This window comes from Rhopalosiphum maidis, chromosome 1 (assembly GCF_003676215.2).
Source record: "Rhopalosiphum maidis isolate BTI-1 chromosome 1, ASM367621v3, whole genome shotgun sequence".
Taxonomy (NCBI): domain Eukaryota; kingdom Metazoa; phylum Arthropoda; class Insecta; order Hemiptera; family Aphididae; genus Rhopalosiphum; species Rhopalosiphum maidis.
The window spans coordinates 1518542-1526187 of record NC_040877.1 but is presented as its reverse complement, the minus strand read 5'-3'; the positions used below and the strand labels follow the sequence as shown (position 1 = coordinate 1526187).

Below are 7646 nucleotides of genomic sequence, written 5' to 3'. Positions count from 1 at the left end.
GAGCATTGACAAATCTACGTGAAAAAAACTACAACATATTCAATGGACGATTTTAAAATTACAGTTTTAAATATTTGTAAACACTTTACACAACGATTTTAAAACTTAATTAAATTAAGTACAATAATAATTATAATTAAATATAGTATAGTATATTATTAACAATAATAAAAAATAAACAATTTAATATTTATGTAGTTTATAAGTTCATTATATTTATTTATAGAAATCAAATAACAAACATTATTTAGTTAGCGTATTATTTTATAATATTAGTTAATAATATTAGTATTATTAATTATATTTATAATTAAGCATTTATCATAAATTATAATATAAATATGAATAAATACTTTAAGTTTTATGTTATGTCCATAGCCAACATACGTTGATTAGAAATAATACTAATTACTAAACACCAAAGTACTATAAATTAATTAATAGGTATATAGCCAGTGGCCTGGCAAGGGTATAGCCAAGTGTGCCTATGAAATCATCACTTTGCTCCGAATTTAAAGTTTTGTATTAATTTAGCTCAAAAGATGTGAACACTGCAGGTCATAATATCGACGTATATTTTAGCGGGTGGTACGAAACGAAAGAACACCGTAAACGGCATAAACGCGCATTCAATTTGTGCTTTTTCACACCTACATATCATTTATTACTTATATATGACCCATACGAGCTAATACCAAACTCAGTTTAGAAAAGTTTTCCGTGCCGTCACTAATTTAACCTTAAACCTAACATGAAGTGATTCAGAAGAAACTTGACGAGCTTTAATATTATTATAATTAATACAAATTAACACTGCACAGAAATAAAGCCACAGAATAAATTAAATATCATTAATTCTATTATTTAAGTTAATGAGACTTTAATTACTAATATTACATGCTTGTGATTTTAATATAATTCTTATGATATAATATGTTCATTGTTATAAATATTAATAATTATTATTTAAAATTTATCACTTGCACACAAACATTGCCATTTATTAAAATACATAAAAAAAAATAGTTGGTGGACTGAACACAGACAAATGAAAACACGTTATCTCGGTGACCCTGATTTTAATATTATATTTTGAGGTAGTTACATGATATTATGCATTATCAAAACAGTTACTTTAAATACAGATTCGTTGCCGTATTAAAAGTATCTATAAATAATTATATATACTTTAGAATCGACTTATTTGGGACACCACATAAAAGGGACAATAATAATAGGGAAAGATTGGCCTAGTCCGGACATGTATCGGTTTGTTAGTTATTCGGTTAATATGCCCAATGTGTCCCAATTAAGCGGATTCTACTGTGTAAAGATATTATACTATAATGCAATATTATTACCAGTACACGCAACACTAACGAAAATAATAATAATTTATGTACACACGCAGATCCTTAATCACCGTAAGCAACCAATTATATAACATATCGTGGCAGTGAGACTAGCGGCAATGGTGAAATGGACAGCGGACAGTAGTACTGGCGAGTCGGACAGCGAACAGCGGTAAACGATTAATAGTAGAGGCGCGTTCGACTTTAATAGTGTCATATTAATTGGCAGAGACTGTGCGGGGTGATTTGGTTGGAATATAATTTTCAGCTGTGCCTATTAAGAATTTCCGGTACGATGTTGATGCGCGGACATCGACGGCGACCGGAAGCAGACATAATATTATAGACATGTATTAAAGACATATCTTTAACCGTGGACATATCCGATGAGGCTATAATTATAATACATTACCAGAACCTGTGCGATGCTCTATTTGCTGCCTCATATTTTCTGTCATCGGATATCGACGTCCGAGTTATGTCGCCGGTGATCGCCGATTCCACAGCACTTTAATCGAATATTAATCACCACTGTCATCGTGCACAATTACATCGCACACCGCATCTGTTTGCCGTCTGTTACTATCGTCACGCACAATAAAAAAAAAAAAAGGCTTACGATATTCTTCCACCTCCGACCGTCCAAAACTCAAAGTAATATTATATTTCGAGGTGACTAGTGCCGCATACTTTTTATTCGTTTTAACCTTGTCCCGTCCGCGTACACTGTGTTATGCCATAGATTATTCGTAGTTTCATTTATATCAAATTTTCGTTAGTCATTATGTGTTGTATATGTATTTAATAAGCTAAAACACTCGGAGAGTACCGTAAGTAAAGAATTGCAAAACAAACGACTCAATGTTTGTCGCCGATTCACGGGCAATTTTCGTAGCGATCGGCAATTGACCAAAGTACACCGTGTGCATGAGAGCGTAGCCGACGAATTATTGCCGAAGTTTCGAGATAGCTGGTGACATGTGTGTGCGTCTCGACTCGTTGTCGTCTCCGAATGAAAAATCAGTACGACTTGTCGAAAACGATCAGTGCCATCCGCAGTAATGCAGGATCGCGAGACTTGCACAAGCACACTGTTGTTGGTTGACAGTTGTTCGACCGTTTATTAAGTTATAACATATTATAATATTGTCAATTGAATCAACAATCTGTTTTTTTTTTTAATATTATGTATTATAATCATATAATATAAATGTCACATTGTTACAACATAGTGTACTTGCGGGTTATCGAAATACATGGTATTGTGCTGTTACTTACCTGTGTGATTAACGAGAATTATGATATATTAACTCATAATGGTGAAGAGGTCTCTGAGCAACATTAGTGAGTTCTAGTGAATGCTTGGTGTGTAGGTAAGTGTATGTATGTCAATCATATAATGTAGGTACTTACTAATGTGATTTAAACTGTTTCAATGTACGTATAGTTCAATCGAAAGAAGTGAAATATTATTTTTTTTAAAAAAAAAATCAATTAAAAGTACATTATAAATCGAAGTCGTCGTTTAAAAATATTATACCTATACTGTCCGATTAGGATGATAAACGTAAGTACATGCTGGCTAGTAATACAAACATGTTCGAAATTTTCGGTGCCTATGACGGATGAAATTTATTTCGAGTTCATTTGCATTTCAACAGTCCTAGACCTTTAATATCATTACTACTTTTACTCCACATTAAGCCACATATTTATATTAATATTAATGTACCTGCTTCATAAAATTTTACTTAATTAATAACGGCTTTAACATCAACCATGTTGATCTACTCAATTGGTAAGTGTTATAAATATTATGCAAAGAACGATGCTACTATACATACAGAACAATAGCTGCAGTAGATCCGACACACATCACACGTTGTTCGAAGATATTACAATTGTAGTAATCTTACAAATTGGCATGAGCCAACCAGAAGACGTCATTATAAAACCACCGGAGATTGAGACTGTGGAGTTGGGCAACAAAGAAAAATTATTTCGAGCTTTTTGCAAGAGATATTTAAAAAAAAAGTGGCTGTATAATAGGTTTAATAGTTAGTAGTTCGAACTATCGAAGAGAACACTACTTGTAAGAATACACCCGAAAACAATTTGAAATCAATGAAAAAAATATGCAACCAGATAAAGGTGTTAAAAAGTGTAGCGCTGTAGCAGCAGTTCAATGGGACTGTAGGACAGGAATTTGGTCATGTCGGTGAAATTATTTACGTATTTACGTTACGGGCAAAGTAAGAATTCGGACTTTTTGCACTTCACCCGATTTTCAAAAGCAAAGTTGAAATAAGTTAACATTGTCCGGGCATTGTACACAGTGCCCAATTTCAGCACTGTAGGTTATATATTGATTATATTAAAAATTACATAAATCTTACAGGGTACTTAAATAATCATAAAAAAATTTAAAATAGATACTATATAAAATATTTTCATAGAATTAAAATTATTATGATTATTTTCTTCTACAATTATTATGTACTATAGTCTATAATACACGAAATTGTCGATGTCTAGTCTAGGCATACGCTCCCCGTATTGTAAAGGGACGGCGGGTGGTGACGGCGATGGGCTCTAGCGTTTATTGTCGTATCGACTATTGACGAGTGACAACTTTGTCGATCGAGGACAGACGGCGGTGATCACGGGGGCGGGAAAAACTCAAGTTTGATAGGTGTGTTAAACACTTGGCTGGGCCTGATTGCACTTAGATTAATAAAGGTAATGGATGAACTGAATTCATTTAAAAAGGTTAAGATCGATTTACACTTGTATTCAAAAAACAGTGCAGTTCTACACTTTCGTCGGTGTACTAATACTTTGTAATAATGACATAAAACTATCAGAGTTTAAATAAAACAAAACCATATTCATTTTAATATCGAATAACATATTAAGTTCTTACTTATGTAACTATACTACCTCGCTGTCATTTTCTATAATAAGTATCGCGATAAGGCAAACATTATAAATTAAATACTTTTAATGTTGTATTGATATTATGATTTAACTAAATCTAAGTAACGAGGCTAGGTACTTATGACTAATGTATTAATGATTTAAAAATCATATTAATTGTATTCGTTGTCATTTTTAAGGTTTAGAAAATTTGTTTAGAATGTCGTGCCATGTTTATACTTTATTCTGAATATTAATTCTAATAATAATTTTTTATTATGCGATTGTTATTTCGATATTATACAACACTAAGTTTATAAAATATATTATTCTCATGGAATGTATTTTGGTAGTATCAAGACGTTGCTTAATCCGCTAATACATTGGTCCGATTCGCGTACCGATTGGACGACAAATCAATTTACCGTCACCCGATTTTTCGACACACTATATTATGATGAATTATACGTAATTAAACTATGTCATTTTTTATTGTTTTAAATTATTTGTATAAATCACGTATATTGTTCAAGTCAAATATTAAAACTATAAATTAACATTATAAGCTTCTGTTTTATGAATTGAAATGAAACATTATTGCATCCAAGTGTTCCAAAATAGAAATTGTACCATTTTGTAACCTAAAATTATAACTTAAAATGTTAGAAAAAAATGTATTATTATATATCATAAACGCTTTACCTATCTTTTTAAAATGATAACCTTTTTCTTAATTGTCTATATTTAGTTTTAATCTTTTGTGATCCATTGCAGTTTTTTTGTGCTACGATGTCAAGCTCGAAGTTTGGTTGTTAGTTATTTAGCTCTTTGATTAAAATAAAAATATTTGGCTTTTGTCTACCAACAGCTTTATTAAGAGCTGCATGCCATGTTTCAAGGTGATTTATGGTCCTTGCTCCATCTGTATTAAAATGATTACTCATATTGCTATTAAATAGACAAATATCTGGATCCAAGTATATTTCGGTAAAATAATTTAATTATTTTAGCACACCAAAAATATAATAATAAAAAATTAAGTTTTAATAAGTTCGTACAAATTTTGTAAAAAGTTATATTTACTTTCTGACTCAATTTGTTCAATCGGAACTAAGGCTTACGAATAAAGACGAAGAACAACTTTTTTAAAATTTATCGGCAAATGTTTAATCGTAAGATTTTGAACTAACCAATTTCAAAATCTATTTGGAAACAAGTAGAATTGAACTTTAATCCATTACTCAATGCCGCTTCTTTTATTATTTCAAACATTCTCAAATATGTCGATGTACTTTTACTGAGCAATAATGCATAAGCCTAAAAAAATATATTTAAACATATACAATTAGTATTTTACTAAATTATAAAATTTATATTATAACTATTAGGGGTATCATCATTCCTATAACAAAGCAGTGTAAGGTATACAATTTGTGTAAAAATTTTTGGTGCTGACTTAAATGTGTCATCCATTAAAACTGTATTACTAGAACAAAGACGTCGTAAAAATCCTTCGGTACCGAATACAACGACTTTATTATCCGTACCATCAAATACTGTAGGTAATAATATTATAATTAGAAATAGTATTTATAATTAAATGGTTTAAACAATTTAGAATAAATACCTAAAATAAAATCTTTTTCATCATTAGTTGATCACCAATCACCTTCAACATCTAATTCAGACAGCTTTTTAAGTAACGTTGGCATTAACTTCAAATGTTTCCTTTATGCCAAACTTTTTACACTGGTATAAATTGGTATAGTATCCTTTACCTTATTTCGGCTTCCGTAGAATCCTCTATTCCTGAAGTCATAATTGATTTTCGGATTTCATTAAATGTCTCTGGTATTGTTTTTGTGGGATTTATCACCACTTCGTCCTTCAAATAAGTTATTTTCAAGTTATAAAACACGTATTCAAAACTAATTTTAAAAAATGGTATAAAACTCGTGAATAAAAATGTATAAATTAAAACAAACTCACTGTAATCTTATTTCGAAAACCACGTTCAGCCAATTGGATTCCATGCATCGGATTGATATGCGTTTTTGACATTATAGCATTATTGGAATCTTCTCTGTGTATTGCTCGACCTGTATATTATAATATTATATTATAATTATCAATACATTTATAATAATGGTTTTATCCTCTTGTTCTATCAATTCCATGTATAAAATAATCCAAAAATAAAAATTGGCTATCTCGTTCAGAAGTTATTATCAGCCATGTCATTTTAAATTTAATTTTAATATATAACTAACTGACGATGAACATTTTTCTACACTGCAGTCAATTTTTCATCATACCTTAATTATATTCTACCTACTTATGTGAGATTTGACTATATTATATAATAATTTTCTTAACTCCATTTCGATATAGCCAATAAGTGTGCATGACGGATTAGTATTGATATAATTCGTTGTATGATTTATTGTATTATAGTTTTTTTAGTTTGATTGGTTTTTGTGTCGCAAATAGATACATATATTTAAATAAAAGTGACAAAGCGTTTTTATTTGAAGATTACTCTTATTATAGTTATTATATTTATATGTAATTGTTATTTATAGTTTTTTACCATATTGATGTACACTTGTTCAGAAACAGTTCAACACATTTCCAAATTGTGGTTGTTTTTACTTTTGATTTAGGTGTTTCGGTAAACAGTATAAACAAAATAAAATCCTATACATATTTGAATAAATAATACATTTAGTTCTCTATAATAACTATGGGGTATTACTGTATACAGTCAGTACCTAGTACCTACCGTCCAACGTACATAATATCAAGTTAAAATACCATTGTATTGTGCTCCTATATAAGGATCAGGTTATAGTTGACAGAGTGTAAGCAATTCTATATCCTTTGCTAGTATAGAATTACGTCGTTTCCAACCTAATTTTACGATTTGTACGTCACTCCTTCCACTAAAAAAATAAAATGATATGTAACCTGCAAATTATACTATTATCAAGATTGCAAGTTGTAAGTTCGTAATAATCGGTACATACATTTTATAATGGATTTATCGAGTGTATAATTAGAACACTATATAATGATATGGTATAAAATATTTTAAAAATGCATTCCTGTAGGGTCTATGAAAAATTAACTTGTGATATAATATATACTTATACTTTTTATGCTTATTTTTTTATTTTGGGAGTAATAAATTGTAATTGTTATTAAAATATTATAAGTATATTATTATACTGTATAATATTATAGCGCTACAGCGCATTGACATATTGTGGGACACCAATGAGATTTTGTTCAAATCATACAGCTACTGGTCATATTTATATATATATATATATATATATATATATATATATATATATATATATATATTACTCCTTGGCT

The 7646-nt window shown here is 29.7% G+C and overlaps 1 pseudogene; it reads right to left on the bottom strand.

The window, feature by feature from the left end:
* Window positions 1–5453: 5453 nt before the first annotated feature.
* LOC113549926 lies at window positions 5454–6509 on the bottom strand (annotated as a pseudogene).
* Window positions 6510–7646: the final 1137 nt, after the last annotated feature.